Consider the following 12,217-nt stretch of genomic DNA (forward strand, 5'->3'; position numbering starts at 1 on the left):
CTCAAAATGTGCAGTTTTCTGTGGATTAGCATGATCCTTGATCAGCATTTCTCAGATTCTTTATAGTATACGTAAAGTTTGTTTTATGAATATATTGATTTTACATCCCTTTGATAATATACTGCTCGTTCAGACTATTCCTGTTTTTTTATTGCATACTCATATGTTCTATGAGCATGATTTCCGTTTATGATTATTTCAGAGTTGTGTATGTCAATTACCAGCTATTGGAGCTTATTCTCTGATTACAATTTAATGCTCTCTGTTTAACTTAGTTCTCTGCTCAGATTTGTTTTCTTTTCAGTGTATCTTTACAGTGTATATAATCTACTTGACCATACTTAAATCTCTGTTACATTACATGGCTTTTTTTCAGTCATGCTTTATCTACAAATGAATAATTATATAATCATTCAAAATGGTTTAGCCACTTATACTCTGAGCTACTGTATACATATTGAATATTGTAATATTTAGCTCATTCTCTGCACTTTTGGATCGTTTGCGCTCATCTTTTTTTTTTTTTTTTTTTTTTTTTAAACCTTGGAGGACCAACATGGCTATCGGTGTCCTCTCTCCAGAAGTAATTGTTGTGGCTGCTCCCCGCCGTACCTAACACTCAGGTGTGGGACCAGTGGGCAGTAGACTTGCAGAGGCTGCCGGAGTCGTTGGATTTGGTGGCTCATATCCCCCAGATAACAGCAGCTGAGCTACGGGAATGTCAATTTAAAATATCGTGTATACATCTCTGACTCAGTTGTTTCACATGGGCAGCATTGATACTCCTCCTTTGCTTGTAAGTCCCAACCCAATTCTTTCCTTCGTGCCTTCTGGAGTTGAGGCGGCTAGTATATTTTGGGCTCAACTTGCTAGATACCTGGAACGGATACTAAATTCAATGGTGCCCCTTTCTGCAGCTGGCTTCTTATTAGATAAACTAGTAAGAAAAAAAAAAGGTCCTTTTCTGTATGTAATGAAATGGGCGCTAGCAAGGTTTTCCTCGGAGTGTGTATGTTTGAGAGAGAATGTGTGAGAGTGTGTGAGAGAGAGAGAGTGAATGTGCGATTGTGTATGTCAGAGAGAGTGTGTGCCAGGGTTGTCCCCCTCCCTCTGAGTTTCAGGGTTGTCCCCCCTCCCTCCCTCCCTCCCAGTTTCAGGGTCTGCCTCCCTCGCTATTACTCAAGCGGCGCCAGCTCCCATTTCCAGCCACTGCTGCTTCTCCTGTTGAGCAGCAGCGGCCGCTACAAAAACAAAGGTTCTAAAGCAATCTATCTTTATTTGGTTACTTGTATCCCACGTTTCCCCAGCATGTGCGGGCTCAATATGGCTAACAAAGTTACAATGAAGTTACGATAAAAACCCTACCTACTTTTCTCACTTCTATAGAATCCTTCTCTTTACTGTCTGGTTATAAGATAAACTGGAATAAATCACTGGCTTTGTCCTTATCTCCTTCTGTTCAGAAGCATCATATTTCTTCCTTTCTTTTTAAATGGGAGCCTAATAGGATAAAATATCTGGGAATTTGGTATGGTAAAACTGTAGATCACTCTTTACAATTAAATTCTGAAGCTCTACTATCTATAGTAGACTCTAATCTAGATAGATGGAATCCATTATATCTTTCATGGTCGGGTAGGGCTGAGGCAATAAAATTGGTTCTTACTCCAAAATTAAATTATGTTTCTCCGAGGACAAGCAGGCTGCTTGTTCTCACTGATGGGTGACGTCCACGGCAGCCCCTCCAATCGGAAACTTCACTAGCAAAGGCCTTTGCTAGTCCTCGCGCACCGCGCATGAGCGGCCGTCTTCCCGCCCGAACCGGCTCATGTTCGTCAGTCTTCTTTTGTCCGCGCTCGGTAAGGTCGTGTTTGCGCCGTTCGCGCCCCTTAAGTTGACCCTCGTGCGTCTTTTGACTTTTTCGCTTTAAAAAAAAAAAAAAAAGGGATTTCGGAGAAGGGCCTTTCGGTCTTTTTCCCTTCCCCATATTTCTAGTTTTTGGCCCCGATAAGTTTTTTCGTTTTCGGGGTAGGCCCCTTTGAGGCCTCAGGTCGAGTTTTTTTTTTTCTCCCCCTCTTTTTGGTGCCTTACCGCAATTACGAGTTTTGATTTCGTCGGCGTGATTTTTCCGCCCATGTCATCGAAGTCTCCCAGCGGCTTCATGAAGTGCACCCAGTGCGCCCGGGTAATCTTGCTCACTGATAGGCACGCGTCGTGTCTTAAGTGTCTGGGGGCTGGGCACCGCCCGCAGGTCTGTAGTCTTTGCGCCCTTTTACAGAAAAGGACTCAGGTAGCGAGATTGGCCCAGTGGAACGTTTTGTTCTCGGGCTCTTCGTCGGCATATGCACCGGGAGTATCGAGTGCGTCGACAGCGTCAAGACCTCCGCCCTCGGCCGCGACTGTATCGTTTGCATCGAGGCATCGACCCTCTGCATCGTCGGGGCTGAGACATCGGAAGGCGGCGTCGGTGGTACCGGGACCTCCACTAGTGCTGATGTCGGACGGTGGTGCTTCGTCTGGAGTGCAGGTGAGGGCTGTCCATTCCCCTGCTGGTGGCGGTGAGCCTTCGGGTGGGTCTCCCCCTACCCTGAGGGCTCCTGCGGTACAGCCCCCCCCCCCCCCCCGAGACCGACCTTCTTTGGCCTCGGCCCCGAGGAAGCGACGGCTGGATTTTATGTCGTCCTCGTCGGTACCGGGAAGCTCCGGTGACATGCTTCGTTTGAAAAAGTCAAAGAAGCATCGACACCGGTCTCCTTCCCACGTCGGTACCGAGAGCTCTGGGTCGCCGAGGGAGTCGGCACCCAGTAGGCATCGGCACCGGGAGGACCGCTCACCCTCTGTTCAGGAGGTGTCGATGCGCTCCACCTTGGACAGCCCGGAACAGACTCTGACTTCGACTCCTGCATCGGCTTCCATGTCTTTCTCCACAGCCGCCCTGCACGAGAGTCTCCGGGCCGTTCTCCTAGAGATCCTGGGAGAGCTGTTGCGCCCCTCCCCTCCGGTACCGGGGGTGCTTGCGCCACCGGTACTGTCGAGTGAGGCGCCGGCTGGCCCCTTGCCCGGGGTGAGGTCTCCTACATCGGTGCCGCTTGCGGTACCGACTGCGGTCGCCTCCCAGGAAGGCTCCCCGACGACGTCGGCGGAGGGAGCTTCGCCGGTGCGGGCGAGGGAGTCTACCTCTCGACGCTCCCACCGTGGCTCCACGGAGTCGAGCCGGGCACGGCTTCAGACACAGGTTCGTGAACTTGTGTCTGATACCGATGGTGAGGCCTCATGGGAGGAGGAGGAGGACATCAGATATTTCTCTGGCGAGGAGTCTGATGGCCTTCCTTCTGATCCCACTCCCTCCCCTGAAAGGCAGCTTTCTCCTCCCGAGAGTCTGTCTTTTCGGCCTTTGTCCGGGAGATGTCTACGGCCATCCCCTTCCCGGTGGTCGTGGAGGATGAGCCCAGGGCTGAGATGTTTGAGCTCTTGGACTATCCTTCTCCACCTAAGGAAGCGTCCACAGTACCCATGCATCATGTCCTAAAAAAGACATTGCTGGCGAACTGGACCAAGCCTCTAAGTAATCCTCACATTCCCAAGAAGATTGAGTCCCAGTACCGGATCCATGGGGACCCAGAGCTGATGTGCACTCAGTTGCCTCACGACTCTGGAGTTGTGGATTTGGCCCTAAAGAAGGCTAAGAGTTCTAGAGAGCATGCTTCGGCGCCCCCGGGCAAAGACTCTAGAACCTTGGACTCCTTTGGGAGGAAGGCCTACCATTCCTCTATGCTCGTGGCCAAAATTCAGTCTTACCAGCTCTACACGAGCATACACATGCGGAAAAATGTGCGGCAGTTGGCGGGCTTGGTGGACAAGCTCCCTCCTGAGCAAGCCAAGCCATTTCAGGAGGTGGTCAGGCAGCTGAAGGCGTGCAGAAAATTCCTGGCCAGAGGGGTGTATGACACCTTTGATGTTGCGTCCAGGGCCGCTGCTCAAGGTATGGTGATGCGCAGACTCTCATGGCTGTGTGCCTCCGACCTGGAGAATAGGATCCAGCAGCGGATTGCGGACTCGCCTTGCCGTGCGGACAATATTTTTGGAGAGAAGGTCAAACAGGTGGTAGAGCAGCTCCACCAGCGGGATACCGCTTTCGACAAGTTCTCCCGCCGGCAGCCTTCAGCTTCTACCTCCACAGGTAGATGTTTTTATGGGGGAAGGAAGACTGTTCCCTACTCTTCTGGTAAGCGTAGATACAATCCTCCTTCTCGACAGCCTGCGGCCCAGGCTAAGCCCCAGCGCGCTCGCTCTCATCAGAAGCGTGCGCCTCAGCAAGGCCCCTCGGCTCCCCAGCAAAAGCAAGGGACGAGCTTTTGACTGGCTCCAGCAGAGCACGTGTCAGTGCCGGGCGATCTGCCGGTCGGAGGGAAGTTGAAAGTTTTTCACCAAAGGTGGCCTCTCATAACCTGCGATCAGTGGGTTCTTCAAATAGTCCAGCAAGGATACACCCTCAATTTGGCCTCCAAACCTCCAAATTGTCCATCGGGAGCTCAATCCTACAGCTTCCAGCACAAGCAGGTACTTGCAGAGGAACTCTCCGCCCTTCTCAGCGCCAATGCGGTCGAGCCCGTGCCATCCGGGCAAGAAGGGCTGGGATTCTATTCCAGGTACTTCCTTGTGGAAAAGAAAACAGGGGGGATGCGTCCCATCCTAGACCTAAGGGCCCTGAACAAATATCTGGTCAAAGAAAAGTTCAGGATGCTTTCCCTGGACACCCTTCTCCCCATGATTCAGGAAAACGATTGGCTATGCTCTCTGGACTTGAAGGATGCCTACACGCACATCCCGATACTGCCAGCTCACAGACAGTATCTGCGATTTCAGCTGGGCACACGTCACTTCCAGTACTGTGTGCTACCCTTTGGGCTCGCCTCTGCGCCCAGAGTGTTCACGAAGTGCTTGGCTGTAGTAGCAGCGGCGCTTCGCAGGCTGGGGGTGCACGTGTTCCCATATCTTGACAATTGGCTGGTGAAGAACACATCCGAGGCAGGAGCTCTACAGTCCATGCAGATGACTATTCGCCTCCTGGAGCTACTGGGGTTTGTGATAAATTATCCAAAGTCCCATCTTCTCCCAGTACAGAGGCTCAAATTCATAGGAGCTCTGCTGGATTCTCGGACGGCTCGTGCCTATCTCCCAGAGACGAGAGCCAACAACTTGTTGTCCCTCGTCTCGCGGGTGTGAGCGTCCCAGCAGATCACAGCTCGGCAGATGTTGAGATTGCTGGGCCACATGGCCTCCACAGTTCATGTGACTCCCATGGCCCGCCTTCACATGCGATCTGCTCAATGGACCCTAGCTTCCCAGTGGTTTCAGGCTGCTGGGGATCTAGAAGACGTGATCCACCTGTCCACGAGTTTTTTCTCAAATCCCTGTATTGGTGGACAATTTGGTCCAATTTGACTCTGGGACGTCCTTTCTAAATTCCTCAGCCACAAAAAGTGCTGACTACGGATGTGTCTCTCCTGGGGTGGGGAGCTCATGTCGATGGGCTTCACACCCAGGGAAGCTGGTCCCTCCAGGAACGCGATCTGCAGATCAATCTTCTGGAGTTACGAGCGGTCTGGAACGCTCTGAAGGCTTTCAGAGATCGGCTGTCCCACCAAATTATCCAAATTCAGACAGACAACCAGGTTGCCATGTATTACATCAACAAGCAGGGGGGCACCGGAGCTCGCCCCCTGTGTCAGGAAGCCGTCAGCATGTGGCTCTGGGCTCGCCGTCACGGCATGGTGCTCCAAGCCACATATCTGGCAGGTGTAAACAACAGTCTGGCCAACAGGTTGAGCAGGATTATGCAACCTCACGAGTGGTCGCTCAACTCCAGAGTAGTGCGCCAGATCTTCCAGGTGTGGGGCACCCTCTTGGTAGATCTCTTTGCATCTCGAGCCAACCACAAAGTCCCTCACTTCTGTTCCAGGCTTCAGGCCCATGGCAGACTGGCATCGGATGCCTTCCTCCTGGACTGGGGGGAAGGTCTGCTGTATGCTTATCCTCCCATACCTCTGGTGGGGAAGACTTGGTTGAAACTCAAGCAAGACCGAGGCACCATGATTCTGATTGCTCCTTTTTGGCCGCGTCAGATCTGGTTCCCTCTTCTTCTGGGGTTGTCCTCCGAAGAACCGTGGAGATTGGAGTGTTTTCCGACCCTCATCACACAGGACGAAGGGGCGCTTCTGCATCCCAACCTCCAGTCTCTGGCTCTCACGGCCTGGATGTTGAGAGCATAGATTTTGCCTCTTTGGGTCTGTCAGAGGGTGTCTCCCGCATCTTGCTTGCTTCCAGGAAAGATTCCACTAAGAGGAGTTACTTCTTTCTATGGAGGAGGTTTGCCGTCTGGTGTGACAGCAAGGCCCTAGATCCTCGCTCTTGTCCTACACAGACCCTGCTTGAATACCTTCTGCACTTGTCTGAATCTGGTCTCAAGACCAACTCTGTAAGGGTTCACCTTAGCGCAATCAGTGCATACCATTACCGTGTGGAAGGTAAGCCGATCTCAGGACAGCCTTTAGTTGTTCGCTTCATGAGAGGTTTGCTTTTGTCAAAGCCCCCTGTCAAGCCTCCTACAGTGTCATGGGATCTCAATGTCGTTCTCACCCAGCTGATGAAACCTCCTTTTGAGCCACTGAACTCCTGTCATCTGAAGTACTTGACCTGGAAGGTCATTTTCTTGGTGGCAGTTACTTCAGCTCGTAGAGTCAGTGAGCTTCAGGCCCTGGTAGCCCAGGCCCCTTACACCAAATTTCATCATAACAGAGTAGTCCTCCGCACTCACCCTAAGTTCTTGCCAAAGGTTGTTTCGGAGTTCCATCTGAACCAGTCAATTGTCTTGCCAACATTCTTTCCCCGTCCTCATTCCTGGCCTGCTGAACATCAGCTGCACACATTGGACTGCAAAAGAGCATTGGCCTTCTATCTGGAGCGGACACAGCCCAACAGACAGTCCGCCCAATTGTTTGTTTCTTTTGATCCCAACAGGAGGGGAGTGGCTGTGGGGGAAACGCACCATATCCAATTGGCTAGCAGATTGCATTTCCTTCACTTACGCCCAGGCTGGGCTGGCTCTTGAGGGTCATGTCACGGCTCATAATGTTAGAGCCATGGCAGCGTCAGTGGCCCACTTGAAGTTAGCCACTATTGAAGAGATCTGCAAAGCTGCGACGTGGTCATCTGTCCACACATTCACATCTCATTACTGCCTGCAGCAGGATACCCGACGCGACAGTCGGTTCGGGCAGTCAGTGCTTCAGAATCTGTTTGGGGTTTAGGATCCAACTCCACCCCCCTAGGCCCATGTTTTTTCTGTTCCAGGCTACACTGTTAGTTGGATAAGTTGTTAGGTCAATCTGTTATGTCCTCGCTGTTGCGAGGCCCAATTGACTATGTTTGTTGTTTTGAGTGAGCCTGGGGGCTAGGGATACCCCATCAGTGAGAACAAGCAGCCTGCTTGTCTTCGGAGAAAGCGAATGCTACATACCTGTAGAAGGTATTCTCCGAGGACAGCAGGCTGATTGTTCTCACAAACCCGCCCGCCTCCCCTTTGGAGTTGTCTTCCCTTGTCTTTGTCTTGCTACATATGGGACTGACGAACATGAGCCGGTTCGGGCGGGAAGACGGCCGCGCATGCGCGGTGCGCATGGGCGTGCGAGGACTAGCAAAGGCCTTTGCTAGTAAAGTTTCCGATTGGAGGGGCTGCCGTGGACGTCACCCATCAGTGAGAACAATCAGCCTGCTGTCCTCGGCGAATACCTTCTACAGGTATGTAGCATTCGCTTTTCAGCATGGTACCTTTTCCATTCCCTTCTTCGCTATATAAGAAAATAGTAAAATTTCTAGGTTTTTATGGCAGCGTAAACCCCTAGAATTGCTCTTCAAAACCTTAAATTGTATAAGTCGAATGGTGGTATCAACTTCCCAGATTTTAAATCATCTGGCATTCAGATTGTCACAGGCTATATATTGATTTCATAAGGATAATCATCATAACCTCCCTATATGGCTTGACTTTGAGAAGCATTTAAGTTCCCCTTTTCCTCTTCATCTTCTTCCTTTGATGGATTCATTTCCATATCCCACTGGTATGCGTTTAATTAAAGCTACTGCGAAGCTCATCACCACTATGAGAAAAATATTTAAACTGTATGTTCCTTTTTCTGATATTAGTATTTGGTTTCATTCATCCATTAAATTAAGTAATTGTACTTTAAACTGGCCACTGTGGCAGGGAAAAAGGTATATGGTCATTATCCCAAATTACTGTATGTAATGATGTGACTTCTGATGAATCTGCTTGTCTGCAATGTAATTTAACTACACTTGATGCTGATTCTTGGCTTTTTCTCTCTGTGTATCAGAATTTGTTGCAAAGCACGGGTGGTCAGTCAGATGCTGCTAATCTTACTACCTTTTGTCGTACTATTCTAATGGGTAATAGGAAAGCATCGAATATACAAATGTATACATGACTCTTTCACAAACCCCTGTCTTGAGCTCCAACATAAATGGGAGTTGGAATTGTTCTGTCATGATGGAATTGATTGGCTAACCTTTTGGTCTAAATCCAATAGACCCACTCTCTCTGCTGGTATAACACAATCATCATTTTTTGTTCTTCATAGAGCTTATTGGACTCCTTTCAAAGTGTCTAAACTAACCAGATCAACATCTCCTCCAAAATGTTGGTCTTCTGCTCCTGTCACATGAAGCATCTACTCTTTGAATGTTCCCATGTGTCCAAGTACTGGAAATTAATATGAAAAAGAATATGTTCAATAATTCCTTTCTCCTCGCCTGTTAGTTTGACATATGATGTGATAATACTTCATTCTTCAACCCCTAAACTTACACTTGAGGATCAATATCAAAAACTTTTTGATATAATGATGGCTCTAGCCACGCATCTTATAGTATTTCATTGGAAAAATAATTTGCATTTGAACTTTTGTGAATAGTGGAGTCATATTTGTTCTGTTAGAAACTATGAAGAATCTGCAGCTTTTAAGTTTCATCAATTGTCTACTTTTAAGAAGCATTGGACTCCTTTTGATCATTACATCTCCTAGAGATTAGATTTTTATATTTATACTTGTCACATTTATTTATATGTAATGCATTTGGTTTTATTGTTGTATTGGTTTAAATTTTCTTAAACTCAATAAAAATGATTTAAAAAATAATAAAATTCTGTTAAGTCTTCACCACTTAAAAACATTAGGGTAGAACAGTTGGTTTACTTGTGTACTTAGTATTTTGAGATCTGTAGTATTACGATACATGGTAGCGCCCCGAAGCTGTTTGAGTAAAGTGGTATGGTAGCTCTGTTAGTCCACTTATAAATGGTAATAAAGAAAAGAAAATGAGACCTTTTTAATGGATTAACTTAATACATTTATTTTTCAAAGGCAATACTTTCTTTAGATCATAAAATCAGAAATGAGGCTCATTTCTGATCTGAATAAGGTATTGTCTTCAAAAGCTAAACAAAAATGTATTAACTTGATCCATTAAAGGTATCTTCTATTATTTCCCAGACAAATGGGTTGTGACCATATGCCAACAGGTAGAGAGAGAGCTCTTGAGTTGTGTCTCATAAGCTCCTGCACTTAGCAACTAAGCCAGTATTCTGTATCTCCAGCAGGCAGGATAGCAGCTGCTTTGCGCTGTGGTGACTTTTGTGGCCTCATGTCCTTCTTGCAGGTTCATTTGAGAGTATCCTGTGCCTCAGGTGTAAATCTAGTGTTCTAGGTCCCAGCAGGTGGGATAGCAGCTGCTGTGCGTTGTGGTGACTCTGTGCGGCCTCATGTCCTGCTTGCAGGTTCAGTTTTAGGTTGAGAATATCCTGTGCCTCAGGTGTAAAGCCTAGTGTTCTAGGTCCCCTCCCTGCTCCCCCATTGCCATTTTCTACCTCTGTCTTCTCTCTCTTTTTTTTTTTTCTCCTGCTACTATCTTAAAAAAAAATATATTATGTCCAATAAAAAAAGGTATCATATTTTCTTTTCCATGTTTTATTTTGTTTCTGTTGATTACCTTTAAAAGTGGACTAACACGGCTACCACAACTCTCTATTTAAAAAAAAAAAAAAATATATATATATATATATATATATTCCATCCACTGCAGTTCTTTTTGAGAATGCTTGTGCTGTGTGGGACTTCAGTGTCATGGAGGTCACAAGACTGGCTGTTTTCTGTGAGTATATTACTCTCTGAGCCTATTAAGTCTTGTGCACGCTGCAGGGGTAAGCTTTTGGGTTACTGGTTCTTGCACACTTTGCTTTACTTCTGTGGACATGCCAATTTTGCCTACTTTGTCCGTCTGTCTCTGGGAGTTCAATCTGGTCACACTCCGATGTTTTGGTTTGCTCAGCACAATGGCTCCTGCTCTTCACGAGGCTTCAGTGGCCATTTTGTCATTAGGCTTATCGGCCACTACTTGTCCTGGGATGTTGGTTTTGCGGGGATAGAATTCTCTGCCCTGCCATTTTTGCCTGAATTTGTTTTTATTACATCGGGCTTTTTTTAGTCAGCTCAAGCTGCCTCTCCTTTCCCACACGTTGCTTTTGAGGAGCAGCTTCCTAAAAAATGAACTTTCTGTTTTGCAAGATTTGGAGAATGTTCCTCCTTGGGACAGAGGAGGTTTTATGTGTGTTCTGACTGTCCTAGTTGTGCTGATGGTCCTGACTTGGATATTTCAGAGGCAGACGGGGGTGGTGATCCTGCAGTAGCTAGGCTATTTTTTTCTCCTACCCCTACCTCCCCCTCTCCCCCCTCCCCCCTCCCCTCCCCTCTCCTACTCCCCTCTTCAGGAATTTAGTACCCTGCTCCGAGCCACTGCAGTTAGCGTGTACCAAAAAGGTGCCCAAGTTTTACAAAATATATCTCCTTTCTTTGCAGCTAAATCGGGGATACTTCTTCGCTCCAGAGAACATACATGAATCGTTGTGGAGCGTCATTGAGCCACTAATGGGCACTCTGAGCCAAGCCAATGTTGCAAAATCACCTTTTTCCCCATCAGTGTTGTCCTTTGGAGAAATGTTTTTTGTCCAGGCTTTGTTCGCCCTCGTGCCGTAAAATTACCAAACAATTGCTTTGGGGAAGTTATCCACCTGTCTCCCAAAACTTTTGAATTGCCGGACAGGTCCAAAACATGTGTCCCAAATGCGCATTCTCTTTCCCACACTTAGGGCAATTGTCTGTGCTTCATAAGGTGGCCCGATGGGCTCGCTTTGGTGAGATGTAGAGTCGAAAGCAAACTTGTATTGAATTTCCCACCAGCACACGTTCTCTGTCATCTGGTAAGTTCATGAGAGGCAAGTTTGAATTTGTTCTGAATTTGTCTGCATTTCCAACTGCACTCCATTGCTGAGCCACCTGGTCAAGGTTATAGGGTTTTAAATGTTCCTTTAAATGGGCGTGGATGTATTTCAGCGGAATCCGAGATTGTGCATCAAGTCCAAACATGGCATTCAAATATTCCCAAGAGTCCCCGGTCCTTGGTAAAGAGTTCACGTAATATCTGAGTTGCTTATATGCAAATGTGTCTCTCCCTTTCAGTTTAAATTCCCTACAAAGATTTTGGAACGGCTTAGTAACCCCCTGCTCATCTACCACTTGGCTCAAAAAAAGTACCCCATTGGCAGTCCAATCTCTGAAGGCCCGCATCTTCTAAGTAGTCATCTACTGACATATCAGTGAAGTCTCCTCCCCCCTTATATACCTCAGAGAAATGTGTGTAAAATGCTTTTGCAATCCCTTCAGAGTTGCTAGCCTGATTCCCTTTTGAGAGGTGATGTTATCAATTTCCTTTGGTTGTGTGATTGCGCTAACTGGGCCAATAATTTTTCTGGTTTGTTCCCATATCTCTGAAAATTTAAACCTCTCGCTAATAATCGCTTTTGAGTTTGTTCATGGATCAATGAATTTAGGGCCACAGCCGTGGCCGACCACGCTTCTCGGGTCTTCGGGGAAGGTCTTTGTATATATCTTTTTTTTTTTTTTTTTTGCCAGCCTTAAGGCCTGTTCCAATCGGATTATCCCTGCCGAAAGCCTCTTTGCCCTGGCACTCGTATTTCTGCTCGCATGACCGCCTTTGAGGCTTCCCAAAAAACTATGGGGGAGCTACAAGAGCCCTGATTGTTTGCCACGTATTGGTCCCATTGTGCCTGTACATATCCCGT

At 47.6% G+C, this 12,217-nt stretch overlaps 1 protein-coding gene across 1 annotated transcript in view; it reads left to right on the forward strand.

The window, feature by feature from the left end:
- The window catches only part of NRBP1 (nuclear receptor binding protein 1), a 220,912-nt gene that overhangs the window by 119,116 nt on the left and 89,579 nt on the right, over positions 1–12,217 (forward strand).

The sequence above is a fragment of the Microcaecilia unicolor genome, chromosome 3 (genome assembly GCF_901765095.1).
Source record: "Microcaecilia unicolor chromosome 3, aMicUni1.1, whole genome shotgun sequence".
Taxonomy (NCBI): domain Eukaryota; kingdom Metazoa; phylum Chordata; class Amphibia; order Gymnophiona; family Siphonopidae; genus Microcaecilia; species Microcaecilia unicolor.